Source organism: Mustela nigripes, chromosome 6, assembly GCF_022355385.1.
Source record: "Mustela nigripes isolate SB6536 chromosome 6, MUSNIG.SB6536, whole genome shotgun sequence".
NCBI classification, from domain to species: Eukaryota; Metazoa; Chordata; class Mammalia; order Carnivora; family Mustelidae; genus Mustela; species Mustela nigripes.
In genome coordinates this window covers 26,977,406-26,998,380 of record NC_081562.1, presented here as the reverse complement: position 1 = coordinate 26,998,380, position 20,975 = coordinate 26,977,406, and the positions used below count along the sequence as shown (strand labels likewise).

The 20,975-nt window shown below is 42.1% G+C and overlaps 3 long non-coding RNA genes across 7 annotated transcripts in view; 1 reads left to right on the top strand and 2 right to left on the bottom strand.

Moving 5' to 3' along the window:
- The first annotated feature begins 1,518 nt into the window (after positions 1-1,518).
- LOC132019366 (uncharacterized) lies at positions 1,519-5,029 on the top strand. Its single transcript, XR_009404747.1, has 2 exons — positions 1,519-2,090; positions 4,564-5,029. It is a non-coding gene; the product is annotated as an uncharacterized LOC132019366 (long non-coding RNA).
- LOC132019364 (uncharacterized) lies at positions 4,568-7,102 on the bottom strand. Its single transcript, XR_009404741.1, has 3 exons — positions 6,839-7,102; positions 5,185-5,311; positions 4,568-5,029 (listed from the first exon to the last, which is right to left on the bottom strand). It is a non-coding gene; the product is annotated as an uncharacterized LOC132019364 (long non-coding RNA).
- A 3,487-nt stretch (positions 7,103-10,589) lies between these two features.
- The window catches only part of LOC132019365 (uncharacterized), a 209,840-nt gene continuing 199,454 nt past the window's right edge, over positions 10,590-20,975 (bottom strand). For 4 of the 5 annotated variants that reach the window (XR_009404746.1, XR_009404745.1, XR_009404742.1 and 1 more), the window contains 3 exons: positions 19,500-19,714; positions 13,169-13,224; positions 10,590-12,980 (listed from right to left, as the gene is read on the bottom strand). This is a non-coding gene — a long non-coding RNA (uncharacterized LOC132019365). The remainder of the gene's footprint in view (positions 12,981-13,168; positions 13,225-19,499; positions 19,715-20,975) is intronic. The other variant, XR_009404744.1, reaches the window with a different exon arrangement.

Sequence of the window (20,975 nt, the reverse complement as noted above, 5' to 3'; positions counted from 1 at the left end):
TTCAGCGATTTAGATCCTAATGAAGCCCAAGTCTTCCCTTATAAGGGATCCTGGAAGCTGCACTCAGACAGGACGAGGGATGCCTTTGAAATTTGTTGTCTCTGAGTGGAAATGTTCACTAAATTCCATTCTACATCAAACTTAACACCATTCCTTCCCAGAACTTCCTCCCACTCTTGTAAGAACACAAGATTATCTTATAGAATGTCAACAGCTCTAGCCACTGGGGACAGGTCTAACAAAGCAGCTGGTTTAGGAAACTGGCTTTGGAGAGCTCAATGGCCTCTCATAACCCAATCAGCTGTGGCCTGATCAGTCTCATTAAAACAGGGTTTATACCGTGATGCCTCCTAAAATGAAGATAGGGAACAATGAAAGAAAACAACCCCGAATTAAAACTCTTTCCATGTTTCCCCTGAAAAATTCTTAATTTGGGGGTTCCTTTTGCCCCGATGGTGACCGCTCACAGTTTATCTCCACTATAAACCATGCTTGCAAGCTTGTTCCCTGGCTCTGACCTGGACAAATTCAGGATGTTTACATTATAAAGATCAGTCTCTACTGGCAAATGACGTTTAAACACAGCCAGCCTCTCTGCAGGTTCCCTCCCAGGGTTCACTGTGTGGCCACTGTGTGGCCAAAAGTAAGGATAGAATAATTTTTCTAAGATTGACTCTTAATAACCATGTCCACGGTTCAGTGCCTTTCCTGGATGGTGTCTGGGTGCAGAGCTCCACGCAGGTGCTGATAACAAGTAAGCACGTTCCCTGCTCCCCGGACACATTCCGCCTGTCGTGAGCGCGTTCCGCTCTGGGTTTTATCATATGCTCCTTCGTTATTTATACTGCTTTCAGTCAGCTACTTGATACTTCATAAAATTTGCCTCTAAGCTGTCCTGTAGGGGAAAACGACCTATCCAAGGGGAACGCCGTTCCAACTTTATAACCTCTGACGATTGCCCAATAGTCCTCTGTAAAGGTTGCAGGACTGGAGCGAGCGAAAGTCCAGGCCACTTGCTGGCATTTAACGGCAGCGGGTGCGTTAGTGTAAATAGAATTAGATCCCCTGCTTTGGGGGAGTCCTTTCCAGCCGATCTCTCCCAGGGGGCAGTGAGTGTAGACGGCATGAGCCATGTGGAAATTCGGCCTCTGCTCAAGGTCAGAACAAACAGGGCACGTCAGTGATGATTTTACCAATCTCTCGCTTATTTCCGAAAGCAAGAAGAGAATGTAATAGCGGCAAGAATGGATCTATGGGATGGAAATAATGAGCCCTTTATAACCCAAAATGACGCTGCCAGGAAAAACAAACAAACAAACAAAAAAATAGGACATTTTATCAGAGGCCGCCGCTGCCCAAGGCTAGTGGGGCACAAGGTACTGAGTGTTCAGCTTCGTGGGCCAAGAGCTACAGTAAGTCCTGCCCCCTGCGCGGCTTCTCTCCTGTCAGCCGGATCAAGCAGCCTTAACCACCTGGTGGAGAAGAGCTTTAGTGTTTTCTAAGTATGTGCTGGGTGGATGCTTCACATTTTTGATAAAGATGTGGAGTCATGTTGCAACACTTAGGGAGGGCCTCTCTGCGTCAGCGTTGCGCAATTCGGGAGGCACCGGGCCCCGCGCATCAGCGGGGCGCTGCGAACACACGGCTTATGTAATGCACCATCGGGCCAGTCCAGGTTTCTCCTCCCAGCCTCCGGAGGAATTTTCAGGCTCCGAACTTGGTCGTGGTTTCCGCAGTTCTTTGCCCTAGTCCTTTGCGCGGAGTGGCTCAGTGGTCAGCAGCTGCCAGCGAGGTAGAGAAAACGGCCACCTCTGGCAGGGGCGCCAGGGAGGCTGGCTCTGGTCTCCAGAGGGCCCTGGCCTGCCGCACAGCACCCTACAGGGAGGGCGGGTGAGGGCTTTTCATCTGAGGGAGTCTAGGCCAGAAGGTGGAACTAGGGCGTGACGACAAGGAAACGGAGTCTCCCCCCAAGTCAGGCGTCCTACTTATCGCGGGAGCACCGCTGAATGCTGTGCTCACAGCTCCTTTGTCTGGTGATGGGAAATTTGGCGCTGTGCTCTCCTCCTCCGCTCACCTGGAGCCCTTGGAAAGTAGGTCGGCTGCTTGTCTGATGCCCTCTCACCTGCAATCACTGTACTCGTGCCTGCCTCCCTGCTCGGCTTCTGTTTCCTTCCAGGCTTCCATTCACTCCACAAAGCCGGTGAGCACCTGCTATGTGCCAGGCGCAGTGCCAAGCGCTGGCCACCAGCAGGGCTTTCACAACACCTGGTGGCCCCCTGGGGCACGCTGGGCTCATCCTACGGGGGCCTCGGGCCTCGTCTCCTGTGTGCCTCTTAGCCCTCCCCCATCCCGGAATCATCCTTCCCCTCCACTCCCCTCCCATGCCTCCCCGCTCTCCTCCCTTTGGGGAGCGAAACTATTTCTTGATCATTGTGATCATGGTAACCTGACAAATGATTCTCCCAAAGTGTCGTTTTTGGTAATCACTGATTCCTCTCAGGAGATTTTCCACAGTCAAAAGGGATAGTTTGAAGAAACCACACCTTCCATGAAACGAACAATGGGCCGATGGAGGAATGTGGAACAAGGGAGCACCGGGGCAGAATACTGTCTGAGCAGATTCTTTCCAAGTCAGCCAGGGTCGGGTTGCCTTGTTCACACCTTCCCTTATTACGCAGGTGATCACTGAGCTGTGAGCCCAGTGTTCAAGGGAACAAATTCTGCAGCTGGAGTGCCTGGGTTCAAATTCTGGCTCTGCACATTCAAATCTTAGGAAAGTTATTTATTTGATCTTGTTCCTTAGTTTCCTCATGAAAAGATGCATGGTTTAGAGATTAACATAAATTAGTATGTATGACAGTTTCATCATACTGGCATGCATACTAAACACACTATTAATACTAACTTTGACTTTTCTTGAGGCCAACTCTACCCTTTTTACCTTTTTAAAAAAAGATTTATTTATTGGGGGCACCTGGGTGGCTCAGTGGGTTAAACCCTCTGTGTTCAGCTCAGGTCATGATCCCAGAGTCCTGGGACCGAGCCCCACATTGGGCTCTCTGCTCAACAGGGAACCTGCTTCCTCCTCTCTCTCTCTGCCTGCCTCTCTGCCTACTTATGATCTCTGTCAAACACATAAATAAAATCTTAAAAAAAAAAAAAAAGATTTATTTACTTGAGAAAGAAAGAGAAAGCAGGGGAAGAGCAGAGGGCAAGGGAAAGAGAGAATCCTGAGCAGACTCCCAGTTGAGGGTGGAGCCCAATGCTGGGCTCGATCCCACGACCCTGAGATCGTGACCTGAGCTGAAACCAAGAGTTGGATGCTTAACTGGCTAAGCCACCAGGTGTCCCTCCTTTCTATTTATAGTCAGATTCTTATATGAGCTGGTGCACTTTAAAGAGATGACTGCTTTTTCTAGGCTCCAGTTTCCTCATCTGCAAAATAGGAAGTAGTGACTGAATGAGGATGTGGGGGCTGAGGACCAGTCAGGTGACCAGGTTCTGCCCTATGGGCTCCATTGCCTTCCTGACCTTGGACAACTCACTTAACCTCACTGTAACCCAGATATGAAACTTGCCTGCATTTTCCACACTCAGGTCTTTCAAAGAACACCAGTGGAATTATTACCACATGCCTGAACCACTTCTTTAGACATACTTATTTGATATTTTCCTTTAGATAATCTTTAAATCAATTCACTTTCATATGTAACTGTGCAGTAAGCGGTAATATCCTTATACACAAGGGTTTGCTATGCTAGTTATAGACTTTTCTAATGTGCATTAAAGTAATTAATGAAGTTTCAAAATGTTCGTATACTATCCAAGCCATCGTGCAGGCTACCAATGATGTACACATACCATTTTAGGAAAATCTGGATTAAATATTCACTGTGGATCCAGCCAGCTCTAAAAACCTGTTCCTGTTATATGATTTTCATGTGGTTATTTAACTTTGGATGTGTTTCTTTATATCATTTACCTCCTTGAAGGCACAGAGGAACACTATGGTTTATACCTCTTCAGGAACTAGCACGTAGAAGAATGCTTAGTAAATGTTTAATTTTAAATCATAAATGCATACGGAAGCATGCATACATATACACAATTACATGTCTTCTACGAACCAGCAACCCAATACCAAAAATGTTTATTTTTTTTTCCCCCACATTGTTATCATTATGTTCCTTGGGAGGTTGTTCACTAACTGAAGAAAACGTATGGAATTCCAGGCCGTGTGACGCTGGAGAAATGTTAGCTGCTTTGACTGTCTTCTCTCTTCCCATGTCCTTTGCTAGCAGGTAGCATTTGTCTGTGTGAAAAGTCTAAGGAGCATAGCTTTGGCTCTTGTTGGGCCAGAACAATTGCTGTCCTCACCATCAACCCTAAAAGAGTCCATTCCCAGGACTAGAAACAGCTGATCCAAGAAAGAAATTTCACTTCTAAATGCTAGTATTGAAGATGTCTCAAGGAATTGCCTGGAGATTTACTGAAAGTTCTTCAGAAAAACAAAAAAAAGGTGTTTTTTTTTTTTAAAGATTTTTATTTATTTATTTGACACAGAGAGAGAGAGCACAAGCAGGGGGAGAAGGAGGCAGAAGGAGAGAGAGAAGCAGGCTCCCCAAGGAGCAGGGAGCCCGATGCCAGGCTCCATCCCAGGACCCTGAGATCATGACCTGAGCTAAAGACAGACCCTTAAACAGGTGAGCCACGCACACGCGCCCCCACCCCCATATCATGGCACAATTCTGGGTTTGTAGCTGGAGCAATTTCTCTACCCATCAACATTTACTAAGCACCTTTTTGAGCCCCTATTGGGGTCAGAAGTCTGAATAAGACTATGAGATTGGGAAAAGAGCGTAGGCTCTGAGGGCCTTGAAGGCAAGGAAGCGGTCTTGTTCTTCCTCGCATCCCCTGGGGCCTTAGCGAACCACACACGTGTGCTAGCTACCCATTCAGTATTCACTCCATCAGCGAACAAACGAATGAATGAAGACAGCAGTCTAGGACTTAAGGAGCCCAACGCAACCTGTTGGAGAAGAGAGAAGATAAGACAGATGAAGTGTTAATTAACAATAAGCCTAACGTTACAAGAGATAACACAGGCTCTTAAAAGTTAAGTGAAGAAGTCCTGTCAGAAACCTCCCCCAAAGCACAGAGCGTTGATTCAGCAGCAGGTCTCACAGAAAAATGTGTGCTGGCCGTTCTTCTGTACTTAACCACTTTTCCGCCCAGGAGACCAGCTTCAGAGGGAAGTCGCTAGGTTGCTGTCACGTGACTGGTTTCTAAAGGCCACCGAGTTTATCAGCTCCTGGGAGGGGGGGGGGGCGGTTATTGGCTCCTGCAAAGAAACCCATGGGTGTTTATCTTCCCAAGCATTCTGCATTCATCCACAGGCAAAGAAACGGCAATGATGAGTCTTTGGGAGGTGTGGAAGCGGCATATAGGAGAAGTTAGGAGGCTTTCATTAATGTTTTGTTAGACCATATGTCAGGGTGACTCCTCGGGAGAAGCTCTGGGCTCCTTACACAGCTCTCTCTAGGATTCCCGACTGTCAGCATACACACAGCAGCCCAAACCAGAGCTCCTTATTATTCATTAGTTAACTGAAATACTTTTCCCCAATATACGCTTAAGGGAAAGATGCCTTCTTCTGTAGTGTTGGAAGCCATTTTTAGCCTGTGAATCAGGCCGTAGATTTTAATCTGTTTCAATGGGCACTGTTCTCACCAGCCATAAAGCCTTAATTAATAGGTTTTTAAAAAAGGTATTTCTATTCAAATTATTTTTTGAAAAATGATTTGTGTATATGGCCAATAAAAATTTCACAGTGCAAAACAGTTTGAAGGTAGAAAGTAAGTTTTCAATCACCTCTGAAGCCCAGTCTTTTTCATAGAGGCATCCACTATTACATTTCTTGGGTATCCTTCCAGAAATATTCTATGTACGTACAAGCCACATGCCTATATGCACACCCCCTTTGCTTGCACATCCCCCTCTGTTCCTTAGTGAAACTAAATAAGATATTGCAGAGTTTATTGTAAATCCAATAGTTAGATTTACCTATTTCATTGCACAGATATCCCAAAATTTACCCAGCCACCTACTTATAGGCAAATAAGTGGTTTCTGATAGTTTTGGTCCCACAAACATATTTTTGCACATATGTATGGACAGAACTATGAATCAGGGCCTTAAAGTAGAATTGCAAAGTCCAAGGATATGTAAACTTCAATTCTGCTAGACATTGTTAAATAGTGACACTTAACTTTGGCTGGGAACTGACAAAAGTAAGATATTTGTTCATGCCAGAAACAAGAGTAAAGAGAGTATTTAAACTTTAATGCCTCGGGGAAGCAGTGCATTTATTTATGAAACTCATTTACCAATGTCTTACCCACCTAAGCACGTACACGCCTGCACACATGCATACACATACAGATATTATTGTGAATCTATTCAAAATATACTGTGACAACAACTCTCTAAATGAGGAACTTACCAGAAGTTCCTTACCAGCAAACTGCGTGAGTGTTGCAATGGAGTTAGCTCACTAATACCGCACATTCTCCACTTAGCTTTTGCTGTATTTACTACCCTTTATGGCCCTGGTCATTTAGCAACACTCAATGCCTTATTTTTCTTTTGTTAACCAAACATCTGTTTATGACCTTGCTTCCTCCCTTCCTCCTCTGAAACACAGGCACATCACGTCTTCTCTCCATGGTTTCCTCGCAAAAGTAATCAGTCTTAAACTGTCAGGTGAGGCCAATTATAGATGCACCCATGAAAAGGACTCTATCACCATGGAACTTAGATTTATTTAATTCTCTGTTACCTGTGGGGTGAGTCGGTGAACAACAGTCCCGTATTCTGGTCAGCTGCCACTTCCTTCACTGGCTTCTTCTATTTAAAAGGTAAAGAGACCCAAAACATTCTCCTGTTTCTTTAGTGTTTACCCAACTCGCACTCTGTGCTACAATCCCCAGCTGGGGCTCCTTTCCTATTTACTCTTGTAACATGAGAAACCATGTGGAGGTTTTGTGTTTGTTTTGTAACAAGCTGTGACCATTGTCTTTTCTCTGTCCCTGACCACAGACACAGAAACTTCCTGGCTACTACTGAAAATCTACATGTGACTAGGTCAAAACCGAATGAAGTCATTTTGTTTCTACTGGTAACAACCCATTCGATACATGTTCTGCTTACATTTAGAATGGGTTGTAAATTTTAAAAAACGGCTTAAAAGCCTTACTTCAAATGGTTTTGGGCTCCATGGCTCCATGAAATGATTTCTCTAATATGAGTAACCAAACAGCTTCATTTTTACATTTAAGCTTGGACTCAGTCTCGAGGATTGTGGATGGGGGGTTGGGGGTAGATTTAAACCCTGCAAGGAAGCAATTTCAATATCCTCCCTTATGCCGTGAGCCTTTTAAGCTCCTTAGTCCAGATAGCCCTGCTCTCTCGGAAAGCAATGACAAAAACTGATCTTCTGTATGAAAATAAAAGTAAAAGTAAGAGACCCACAGCGCAATGTTGACACTTTGTTAGCAAAATTCCCGATCCACCCTATCTGGTCACCTGTCCACACAGGGGTTCTGAATCTGGTACCACTACTCTTCGTCCTGCCATAGGGTGTCACCAGAAAGTAGGACCCCAGGGACTTGGGAAAGGAGATCAAGACAAGGGGGCCACCACACTATTCCAGACCAGGCTACAGAAATCTTTAGGAAAACCCAAAACACAACAGCTGACCAAATGCTCTACACAATGGAGTGGTTTCAAAATCAGTAAAGACAATTGCCCCACTTTGCCCTTCACCAAAGACACACCTTTGGCAATGGACATCTTCATTGCATTCTATCATTTTTATTCAACAAGCACGTATTAGGCATGTTTTAGGTGCCAGGCTTTCTGCTAGGTGCTGTACAAAGACTAAAAAGTCAACTCTGCCCCATAATGGGCAGCCATTAAATATTATGGAATGAATGAGTGAATAAATGCAGGAATGAAGGATACAATTTCAATAAATCAGGTTACAGGAGGGGAATAAAAAAACAGATAAACAAGTGGTATGTACAGAATACAGTGTTACAAGCAACCCCGGGGAGTAGAGCAAGGCCTCAGCCTTGAGGTGACCAGTGAATGGATAATGGCCAGATACAGAGGGAAGAAGAGGTCTTTGAAGTCGGCAAGTGAGCAAGCATAGCGTACGCAAAGGCTTAAAGCAGAGATTAACAAACTACAACCCTCAGATCAGATCTAGCGCGCCACTTGTTTTTGTAAATAAAGCTTTATCTGAACACAGCCATGCCTGGTCACTTACCTTTTGTCTCTGGTTGTTCACATTACAACAGTGGCACTAAGTAGTTGCAACAGATACCAAAATACCCAGAAAACCTAAGATATTTACTATACATCAGGGGCCTGTAGGAAAGCTGAGGTCAACTGTGGGAACTAAGCAATCCTAAAAGGGGGCTCAGTAAGAGATGGGACAGGAGGGACCAGACCCCGAAGGTTCTTCTATGCCATATTAAGAAGTTTGGTCTTGGTCTTCCAGAAATGGGTAACAAGAGCAGTTTTCCATTTAGAAATGTTTCTTAAGTGTCAGGATAGATCAGGGAGATGCAAGATGGCAGCTGAGACCAACTCTCCAAAACTTCCATCTCTTGACAAATTCCTTGATTCAACAAACATCAGGAAGTTTAATGTTTGCTGTGCATCTTGCTATAGGCTTGGGAAACAGAACGTGGCAGACAGAGTCACTCATTCAATGTTTATTGATGAAAGGAATTAAGGAAGGAATATAGACAATATTTTAATAGCATCATTATCTGAAGCTTTCCTGAATAGGTTGCTTCTGCTCTGAAACAACTAGCTAAGATTCCTACCCGTCTCCAGTTTCTATACCAGGAGAACCTGAGATCCAGGCTTGAGGAGGTTAAAAGTGAAACACAAACTAGAGAGAAATTCCTTCCTTCATCTCTGGTGCCAACATCATCAAATACCAGTCACTGGCCAAACCTGTGTTTATTCTGTGCCCCGTGGCCTAATGAGAGGGGGTGAGACAAGAAGCAGCTCAGCTAATAACTGTCATAAAAATAATATCTCTTGGTTCCATGTGGCATCTTTGGTTGGAAGATCTTGAATCATTTTTCTTCTCTCATGTAACTATTATTTCCATTTTTATTTCCACTAAAGGAAAAGCCAAAGCATAGGGAGAGGTTGTGACTTGCTTAAGGTCACGGAGCAAACCAGAATAGCAGTTTTTAAGTGCTGGGAAGAGAGTTTCAGGGTATGTGAAATCCAGTTTCCTTCCCCATCTGGAATGGGCCAGGTTCGTGGCTCACCAAGAAACACAGCATTATCCAAGCTGGGTGTCTCTTAAAAAGGAGTCATGCTAAAGGAGAGTCAGGGAACAAGGGGCTGTGTCAGTGCATGTTTTCACTAGTCACTTTGTCCCTGCCCATTGAATTTCAACACCTGTGACTAAAGTCCATTACAGGTGAAGAAGAGCCTCTTCAAAGGTCCAGCCTGTGGAAATGGAAGGTCCTGGCTTGGGGGTGTCTGTCCTTTCTGATTATCCCCCAGCTGCCACTGCCCAAGAAATCCAAGACTTCCTTGTTCATGTATTCGCCGGAAGCCTATGCCAAGGGTAGCCACAGGCTGCTCTCCAATAACCCGGTAGTCACCTTCTGTCCCAACATAAATACTAATAAATGTTCCTTTCACTTTAAAAAGTGCCCCGGGGGGCGCCTGGGTGGCTCAGTGAGTTAAGCCGCTGCCTTCGGCTCAGGTCATGATCTCAGGGTCCTGGGATCGAGTCCCGCATCGGGCTCTCTGCTCTGCGGGGAGCCTGCTTCCTCCTCTCTCTCTCTCTGCCTGCCTGTCTGCCTGCTTGTGATCTCTGTCTGTCAAATAAATAAAATCTTTTAAAAAAAAAATAAATAAATAAAATAAAAAGTGCCCCGGTTTTGGACCATAAATTAATTGTGTGATCATTCCAGCTCTGAAAAATCAGGAGGCTTCTACACTCAGTCCAAAAGCCTTCAGACACTTCCTCTAATCAGGTTTAGTCTAACTCAGACACTTTTGTTTTTTTAGATCCAGGATTTTTTAAAAGCTTTAATTCCAGTATAACAAACACAGTGTTGTATTAGTTTCAGGTATATAACATAGTGATTCAGCAATTCTATACATTACTCAGGACTCATCATGATAAGTGTACTCTTAATGCCCTTCACCTGTTTTGCCCAATCCCCAAGCACCTCCCCTATAAGTTTGTTCTCTATAGTTGAGTCTGTTTTTTGGTTTGCTTCTTTTTTTCTTTGTTCGTTTCTTTTGTTTCTTAAACTCCACATATGAGTGACATCATATGGTATTTGTCTTTCTCCAACTGACTGATTTTCCTTAGCAGTTTATAACCTCTAGATCCATCCATGTTGTTGCAAATGGCAAGATTTCACTCCTTTTTATAGCTGAATAATATTCCACTGTGTGTGTGTGTGTGTGTGTGTGTGTATGTATGTATATATATATATATACATATATATGTATATATATATATACATATACCACATCTTCTTTATCCAGTCATCTATCATGGACATTTGGGTTGCCTCTATAACATGGCTATTGTAGATAATGCTGCAATTAACATAGTGGTGCATAGATCCCTTCAAATTAGTGTTTTTGTATTCTTTCGGTAAATACCTGGTAGTGGAATTTCCAGATCATATGATAATTCTATTTTAAGTTTTTTGAGGACCCTCTATACTATTTTCCACAGTGGCTACAATGGGATTGTATTCCCACCAACAATAGGCAAGGGCTGTGCTCGCTTCGGCAGCACACATGCTAAAAACAGCGGCAAGGGTTCCTGTTTCTCCATATCCTCACCAACACTTTCTTGTGTTTTTTTATTTTAGCCATTCTGACATGTGTGAGGAGATACCTCATGATGGTTTTGATTTGCATTTTCCTGCTGATGAGAGATGTCGAGCATCTTCTTTTGAGTCAGTTGCCATCTGCATATCTTCTTTGGAGAAATGTCTGTTCATGTCTTCTCATTTTTCGAATTGTGTTATTTGCTTTTTTAGCATTTAGTTGTATCTGTTCTTTATATATTTTGGATACTAAGCCTTTATCAGGTATATAATTTGCAAATATCTTCCCCCATTCCATAGGTCATCCTTTAGTTTTGTTGGTGAGTAATGAAGTTTTTATTTTGATCTAGTCCCAGTAGTTTATTTTTGCTTTTATTCTCCTTGTCTCAGGAGACATAATCTAGAAAAATGCTGTTATGGCTGATATCCCAGACATTACTGCTTGGGGTCTCTTCTAGGGTTATTATTGTTTCAGATCTCACATTGAGGTCTTTAATCCATTTTGAGTTTATTTTTGTGCATGGTGTAAGAAAATGGTCCAGTTTCTTCCTTCCTTTCTTTTATCTTTTCTTTTTTTTTTTTTTTTGCATGTAGCTATCCAGTTTTCCCAACAACATTTGTTGAAGAGACATTTGTTAAAGAATATCCTCACTGGATATTCTTTCCTGTTTTGTCAAAGATTAACTGACCATATAATTGTTGGCTTATTTCTGGGCTCTCTATCCTGTTCTATTGATCTGTGTGCCAATATTTGTGCCAGTACCATATTGTTTGGATTACTTTTTAAAAAAGATTTTATTTTTTATTTGATAGAGAGAGAGATCACAAGTAGGCAGAGAGGCAGATAGAGAGAAAGGGGGAAGCAGGCTCCCTGCTGAACAAGGAGCCCAATGCGGGGCTTGACCCCAGGACCCTAAGATCATGACCTGAGCCGAAGGCAGAGGCTTAACCCACTGAGCCGCCCAGGCACCCCCTGTTTGGATTACTATAGCTATGTAGTATATATTTTTATTTAACTTCTATTTAAATTCCAGTTAGTTAACAGTGTAATAGTAGTTTCAGTTGTACAGTTTCATGATTCAACACTTAACATACAACACCCAGTGCTTATCACAAGTGCCCTTCTTAATCCCCGTCACCTCTTTCACCCATCCCTTTCCCCCTTCCTTCAGGTAAGCATCAGTTTGTTCTCTGTAGTTAAGAGTCTGTTTCTTGGTTTGTCTCTCTCTCTCTCTTTTTTCCCCTATGCTCGTTTGTTTTGTTTCTTAAATAACACAAATGTATGAAATTATATATTTGTCTTTTTCTGACTGATTGACTTATTTTGCTTAGCATAATACTCTCTAGGTCTACCCGTATCATTGCAAATGGCAAGATTTCATTCTATTTTTATGGCTAAGTAACACTCCATTGTATATGAACACCACATACTCTTCATACTCTTTACCCACGCATCAATCAATGGATAGTTGAGCTGTTTCCACAATTTGGCTATTGTACATAATACGGCTATACACATTGGGGTGCTTGTATCCCTTCAAATTAGGATATCTTGAAATCTGGGATTGTGATACTTCCAATTTCGATCTTCTTTTTCAAGGTTGCTCTGGATATATGGGGGTCTTTTGTGGTTCCATACAAATTTTAGGATTAATGCATGTACTTCAGAAGATTGTTGTGAACATCAAATGAGCTTATTACATTGCCTGGCACATAGCAAATACATGCAAATGGTTGGTGATTATCACTATCATGACGTTACCATTATTGTCATGGGCCTTAGAGACGGGAGCAAGAACAGGCAGCATCAGCAATCTAGCTGACCTCCAGCAGCACTAATACAAAAAATACCTCTGATCTCTCAAGCACACAGACAAAAAAGTCGCTTGCAGGCGTGTGGACAAGAAATGTCTCTGTTAGCAGCCAATGAAGACAGTTCTTCAAAGCACTTGTCAGATCCCAGAAGCACAGAGAAATGAAATTCTACTTGAGAGCAAGCTCTTTCTGTCTTGGAAGGCTGGCCTGGGTTCCTTCCTGGATAAGGGACTCCATCCATAGTGTGTAATGTATCTCCTGGAATTGTGGGCTTCTCTGAATGACAAAGCACAACACTTCAGGAATGTCATTATTTCACAGGAACCCAGTTTCTGCTAAGAAATCAAAGCCATTCCTAAAATCAGCTGATCACAGGGGTACAAGTCCAGAAGCAGCTCTGGGAAATGTAACTTTCCATCGCCTAACTGAACGGCCTGCCAAGATCAGATCCAGATGGGACTTACCTGGAGTTCTTTTAAGCCACAGATCCATCCCACCGCAACCCAACTCTGCTCCGAGTCTGCAGATATAGAGTATAAGGCAGTGAAAAGGAAAACAAAACAATAGCCAGTGAGTCTTGGAGTCAAGCAGACCTAGGGTTCAAATCTCAGTGGGTCACCTAACAAGCCAGGTAACTGTGGGTGATTCTCCCTCTCTGAATGTTTATTTCACAGATTTCCAGGGAAATGAAGGAAAAGATGTGGGTGACAATGCCTGGCACAGAGTTGCCATTAATTTCCATGCCTTCCCTAACAGCAGGATGGCCCTGGCCGACTTGCTTTATCCATCCCTCAGGTTCAAGCAGTGGATCCAGCTCAGGTCACTGCCACCAAGTACAGCAGACTGCTTTCTGCCCTGTGCGTCATCACCCATGTTTTCAGGCCACACTTGGGGAGCCAAAGCCTTCTCCGAAGCTGAGGTCATAAAGCAGAAAAAAACAAAGCTCTGCTTTCAGAGAGCAGGTTGGCCATGAGCAAAACCATCTCTTTGGGGCCAATCTGCCCCCTGGGTATGGAAGGCCTCACAGAGCCCTGCAGGAAAGAGCTGGCCCATTTGGCTTTCCCACCCACCAGTCCTATGTGACCCCTGGACGGAGCTAAGGAGCGGGAAGCTAGTTCACCGAGTCTCTTAATCCCCTGGACATAGCACTCTCGTGCCCCAGCCTCAGAGAGGATGAATATGACAGTCACAAGATTCACACTTCTAGCCATGAGGCATTCTCTTCTTGCTACATCACCTGGCAGGTGTCCTTGGCAGTGGGCTCCCAGCTCCAGTGGTGTGCACAGCGTTCTGCTCACCTCTGTACCACTAATATTTTCCCAGTTTTTCATTTAACCATTGGCTTATCCAGGGACACCTTTCAAACTGGATTCTGAAAATCGACTAGATTTTCTACTTATGGTTTGCATTTTGAGAATCTTTAACACCTCTAGTGCCTTCTATTGGCTTTATAATTTTACTTTCACACCAGATTTTACCTTTGTATATGCTTGAGATAGTGCACCAATCTATTTTTTTTTTTCATGTAATGAACTATTTCTCTATCACTGATCAGTGTTTTAGGCGGTCTGTCTTTTCCCTCCTGATTTATGTTGCCATGTTTATTCTGTAACAGGTTCCCATGTGGAAGTGAGTCTATTTCTGACTCCCTGTTCTTTTCCATGGATTTTTCTGGCTGCTCCTACACCAGTCCCACACTGGTTTTATCTGGGAGGGTGAATCCCTTCTTTTTGCTCTTCCTTTTCAGAATGGACTTAGGCATCACGAACTTTCATTCCTTTGTAAAAGTTTAGAATAAGTATGTGGAAGTCCTCAAAAAAAAACCTGGCCATAATTCTGACATTGAATTTGTAGGTTAATCTTAAGGGAAACTGACATATTGACATATCAAAGATGTGGCATATCTTTCCATTTATCCTGCTCTTCTTTGAAAATGTGTAACTGAGTTTTCAACTTTCTTTCAACTTTCAACTTTCTCAACTCGTTGGGTTATTTCCTACAGACTTTATAGTTTAAGAATTGTTTTTTTTTTCCCCTTTGGTGTGTTTTATTTTCTATTATATTTTCTGGATGGCCTTGCTAAGGTTGATAAAGACTAATAATTTTTTAAGACTGCTCAGGTATTCACCATCTGCTTGTCTTTTATTTTTGTTTGTTGATTAAATGTGTTTCTCCAATCTGCAGATCTCCTTTTCCTTTTTCCTTCTCTTTCTGTTTTGGCCGGAAACTCCAATGTATAAAACAATGAACAGCTAACTGTTGTTAAACGGTAGCAGTAAAAACAGAAAATGTCTAAATTTGCTTTTAAAATCTCACATGCGCTTCTTTACAGGTTTCAACAGCATCCATGCCTGTTACACCCCAACGTGGTAGGAAGAACAAGTGTTGTCCCATTGTACAGATAAGACTCAGTACTTTTGGTTGGGTTTTGGGGGATCACCTAACTAGAAATAAACAGAATTCATCTTCAGGTCTCTGAAGCTTCAAGTTTTCTACTATGGCAGATGAACTTAACATCTAGTCAAAATATCTAAAACTACAGTGATTTAACCCAGTCATATACAAAGTGAAGTTTCTTAAAGATTTACTTATTTATTTGGGGCGGGAGAGGAGCAGAGGGAGAGGGAGAGAAATCTTTGAGAAGACTCCCTGCTGGGCATGGAGCCCGCCACAGAGCTCAATACCAAGACCCTGAGATCATGACCTGAGCTGAAACCAAGAGTTGGATGCTTAACCAACTAAGCCACCCATGCGCCCCGTACAAAGTGATTTTTTATATTTAAACCTCTTACCATATATCATTTTAAAAGAAAGCTGTATCAACTGATTATTAAAGGTTCTAAATTTCTTCAAGGCTTAAGAGCTATATGTCCCTATCAGTTGGGGCTGTAATTCTGTCAAGAATTTGAGTCTCTACAATGGCAAACCAGTTAGTTAAATTAGTCAATCTTTTATATTATTTACCTATAGGTTTACATTGGGCCTCATTCCAGAAATGTTTTTAGAGTGTCTTATAATCTGTATCATATATAAGCAGAAATGAAATCTTTCTTTCTTTTTTTTTAAGATTTTATTTATTTATTTGACAAATAGAGACCACAAGTAGGCAGAGAGGCAGTCAGTAAGAGAGGAGGGAGCAGGCTCCCTGCCAAGCAGAGAGCCCAATGCAGGGCTCCATCCCAGGACCCTGGGATCATGACCTGAGCCGTAGGCAGACCTACTGAGCCACCCAGGTACCCCAGAAATGAAATTTCTAACAAACAATTGGGGAATACAGACTCACAAGCAAAGCTGCTAAATTTGAGAAAAGAAGTGTTCATCACTAGAAACATGTCTCCTAACTCTACCAACTCTAATACTTTATTATTTCATAAAAATGAAGATCATATGTACCCTTTATACTCATTTTATCCCATCATCAGTATAAAAAAAGGAATTGGCCCTTACAATAGCAAAGCAGTCAGTTACCGTGGTCAGGTTAGGTAAATAAGTCAGTTTTGTGGAGCACAGCGGAATGGGAGAGAAGTATCCCTCAAGTTGATAATATTGCAATGCAGCTACAACTTTCACTTGGTTGGACTCATTTAAACACTGAAAAGCTGTCATAAAAATAATAAGGCTATTTCCATTTTTGGAAGGAAAAACTAAGTAAATCAGTTTCTTAGTTGGACGAAAATGACAGACCTGTGAACAGGACTCATAAATTAAGCCCGAGTCTGGTCTGCTACCTCTCTGTAATCAAGCCCCATGATTTGCCAGTGGAAATCAATGCCTCTTAAATGCATGGAATGACATCTCAGCAAACATACAAGCAGATGATCCCACAGCCCCTTTATAAAACTAACCATCAGGAAGTAACAAGGGACTGCATTTGTTCCTGACAATTAAGGGTATTTTTCTTCCCGTTCCTTGCATTTCTACTTAGGGAATGTGCGAGAGAATGTCGTTTCTCAGGGCTGCTGGTATGGAATGTGCACGTTATGCTGCCTTTTGAAGGGACGTCAGACTGAAAGCGCAAGAAAACATACATAAGGGTGAAGAGGGGCTCAAAGAAGCAGAATCAAGCTATGTAAGAAGAGGAAACCAGAAAACTGTAGTTGTCTTTCTTAAATATTGCTTTGCAGACCAAGCAGCGACATATAAAATGTGGCCCAGCAGAAGGCTTACCTAACTGGGAGCAGAATGAGGGGAAAGGAGCTGCTCCAGATCCCTTAGAACCACTGATTCTCCTTGAAACAGCACCTCCTTTAGAGTGAAATTTACTGTGAGCTAGCTAACAAAAATTCTGTGTTTATGGGAAATAAGCGTTGTTGGAAAAGATAATGGATTCTGTTTTCCACTGTCCAGATTATAAAATTGAGCTTTCAACAAAGAAGGGAAAATGTTGGCTCCAGAATAGATCATCATCAAGGCACTGATTTCTGTTTTGTCTCTTCTCATTAGCAAGAGGGAAAATAAGATAACCTCTATAGAAACTAACACGGTTTTCCACGGCAGAAGATACCACTACAGCTAATAAGGCACTGGCAGTCTGTGTTGAGTGACTTCTCTGTTCAAAAAACGCCGTGCTCGTCACACCCATGAACTGTATGCGTGTCTGTCTGGCCTGCTCACGTCCCCCCACCTGTTCATTCAGGCATTAGACCTAAGCACTTGTAAAGCAAGTGAATGTATCTGTACAGCGACGGGTAAAAATAACCCGGACTATTCCTGTAACATTATCAAAACGATCTGACCGAAGAGAAGATTGTGTTTCATGGGATAAAGTGGTTAAATTAGATGTTTCCTCACGTTTTATGACCGGTTTGTCTTATGCACTGTGTATAAAATAGCTGACCTCCATTCCAGGAGCATGAGTAGCAACCAAATTTAATGCCATGTGCTCAGAGGCTCAAACACTGGTTTTGTTGCCTCTGAGGCATAGCTACTGAGTGTGCTACTGTCATACAGAGACACGGTACTTGGGACATCACAGAGGAGGAACGTATAACTCAATCAACGCTACAGTAGTTCTGCAGGATAACCGTTGATATAGTTATCATTGGTCAACCCCTGGAAAATAAAGTTCAGGGAGAAGTTGGATAACTTGTTATCTTCTGGAATAAACTTAAATAAATTTATATAATCTCTCTCTCTCCCAAAGCTTTTCTCTCTCTGTATATGTATGTATGTATATATATAATCTCTCTCTATATATAATATCTCTCTCCCTCTCTTCTCTCTATATATGTATGTAATGTATGTATATACATAATCTCTCTCTCTATATATATATAATTTCTCTCCCTATATATAGGTAGTGTCATATATGTATATATACATATATACTGTATAATATATGTATAATCTCTATAATGAGAAGTTCCCAAGCACAGACAATGACAAGAGAAGAGCAACCAGTAGTATCATTCTCCAGTTCCCTCATTATACTTTTGCCATACTGGCAATGGGCTCCTGAAAAATCCAAGCATGGTTGATTGAATCACTGTTCACAATTTTTCATATCCTTCCTGTATTAAATTATTCCTGCACCTTCAGTGTCACGTGTCTGAGGTACTATCCACTGTGAGGTAAAATATTTACCCCATCCCATTTATTCTGGGCATGGCCATACGCTTTTCTTTAGCCAAAGGAATGTTCCTGAACATGAGAGGAGGTCTTAAATTTGCTTGTGTGTGCTCCTGACGTGGACTATGAAAAGAACATGTTCCAGGATGCTACTGGTCAAAAGAGAGGGAGCAACATGCAAGGGAGATCTGAGTCCTAGAGTCCAGCAAAACCCAGCGAAATTGCAGCTGGTCCACAGACCCATGTGAAAGAAAGAAATGCTTATTATTTCAAGCCAGAGTTGGGAATGATTGGTTATGCCAGATTGTTGCAGCAATATATCATCTCAGTGACTTAGCACATACTGTTCCCTCTACCAGAAATACTCTTCCATGCCCACTCTTCATCCAGTTAAGTCCTACTCATGCTTCATATCTTGTTGTAAATGTCTTCTATATGGGAACGATGTTGCAGACCAGAATAACTCCTCCTCTACATCCTGTATTTCTCCTTTTGTAAAATTCATTACATTTACAATTATTTGGTCCATGTCATCCAACCAGAACATAAGCTTCTTTGAGGGATGGGACCATAGTGTCTTGTTCATTGGTATAGCCCCAGCACACAGCACACAGTGGCTAGCAGAGTGGAGTCAATAAATAATCTGTTAAGTATTATTTTAAGGCATGTGGTTCTGCTACTTATGGTTGAGTAAGAAACTTAACTTTTTGGGTTTTAGTTTTCAGCAACTGTAAATTAGACATAGTAATACCTATGTCTTAAGGCAGTTATGATTAAACAAATTAACCAATCAACTTAACATTCCAAATATCTGACACATAGGCAAATAGAAGGCACTTGGTAACTTACGGTTTTTAATAAGATAAGAAAGATACAGACATCCCATCCCCTCTGTGTCTTAAAAAGTGATTTGTTTTAAAGTAATGTTTTGGGGACACCTGGGTGGCTCAGCCAGTTAAGTGTCTGCCTTCTGTTCAGGTCATGATCCCAGGGTCTTGGTATTAAGTCCCATGTCATGTTCCCTGCTCAGAGAGAGTCTGCTTCTCCCTCTCCCTCTGCTTCTGTCACCCCCGGCTTGTGCTTTCTCTCTTGCTCACTCTCAAATAAACAAATAAGCTCTTAAAAAAGTAAAATAAAGTGATGTTTTGGCAGAAAAGGAAAAAATTACATAGTGTCACTATCAATAATTGCTTAATTTAGATATTTTTAAATACTATGCTTATTTACCATGATGTGAGTCCGTTTTTAAAACAACTGAAGGTAGGGCGCCTGGGTGGCTCAGTTGGTTGGACGACTGCATTCGGCTCGGGTCATGATCCTGGAGTCCCAGGATCGAGTTCCACATCGGACTCCCAGCTCCATGGGAAGTCTGCTTCTCCCTCTGACCTTCTCCTCACTCATGTTCTCTCTCACTGTCTCTCTCTCAAATAAATAAGTAAAATCTTTAAAAAAAAAAAAAAAAAACAACTGAAGGTAGAATTTGGGAAAAAGAAACAGGTTTGCAATTGATACTTCATTTATTTTAAACATTGTCATTAAATGATGTCATACTTTTTTTCAAAGAATGAAATTTATCCTTCCTATTTTTGAAAAATTTTCATCTTTAAATCATTATTCAAAGTTGGCATTTGTTTTTCAAAATGTTATTCTTCATTCCCATAATTATATTTTGCTTCAGTGGGATTTTATTTAATTTAAATCAGGTTTTTCTTTTGCCAATAGCAACATACGTCCGTCATAGAAAATTAGAAAACGCAGATAAGGATAAAGAAGGGAAATTTATTTCTGTAATCCCACCCCCCCAGAGGTAGACATTGTATTTCATTCCAAATATTTTTATTCAGAAGAAAATAATGATGGGATTTTGTTATACATTACTCATTTAAGGTTGCCTTCTCACTTACTTATCATAAGTATTTTTCTAGGCCAAAAATACTCACCTACAACATCTTTTTATCAATGACCTCCCATCATATAGAAATACCATCATTTACTTGAGCGATCCCCTATTGCTGGGAATATCCTTCCTTCCTCCCTCCCTCCCTCCCTTCTTTTCTTTTCTTTTCTTTCTTTCTTTTTTTTGAAACTACTACCAGCAACGCTTCTGTGAATGAGTGAAGAGATACAGTGTCATTCAAAACCAATAGAAAATGACAGCCACTTACTGGTATCTTCCAGTTCAGGGTATAGATCATTATCCTGACCATGGCCTATTTTTTCCCCTTACGTTTCTTACTAAGAGTCTGGGGTCATCGGTGGGTAAAGGTGAGTAGGTAGGCAAGATGGGGATACGAAAGAGAAAGGACTTCTATTTCTGGTCTCAGTAAGGAAAGTGCAAACCAGAACCTATAAATTAACACATGATCAAAAACGCTATAACAAAACGAGGGCCCACATTTGGAAAGGGGAATATTTCTCTATTTGTAGTTAGAGCGTCCATATTTGTTTTGACAAACATGTTTTTCCCCCCCAATCTGGTTGGTTGGTTGGTTTGACAAGGACGAACAGTCTCTTTTTACAGGAGCTGAGGCACAGAAAGGCTGACTGGAGTGTCCAAGGTCCCACAAGTTAGTGGCATAGCCAGGGTCTGAACCCACGTGTCCTGGCCCACAGACAAGAGCTCTTTCAATGCTCTCATAGTTCTCTGGGACTGTGAATACTGGGAATTACTAAGAATAGAGAAGCGGACACAGTGTGGCAGGG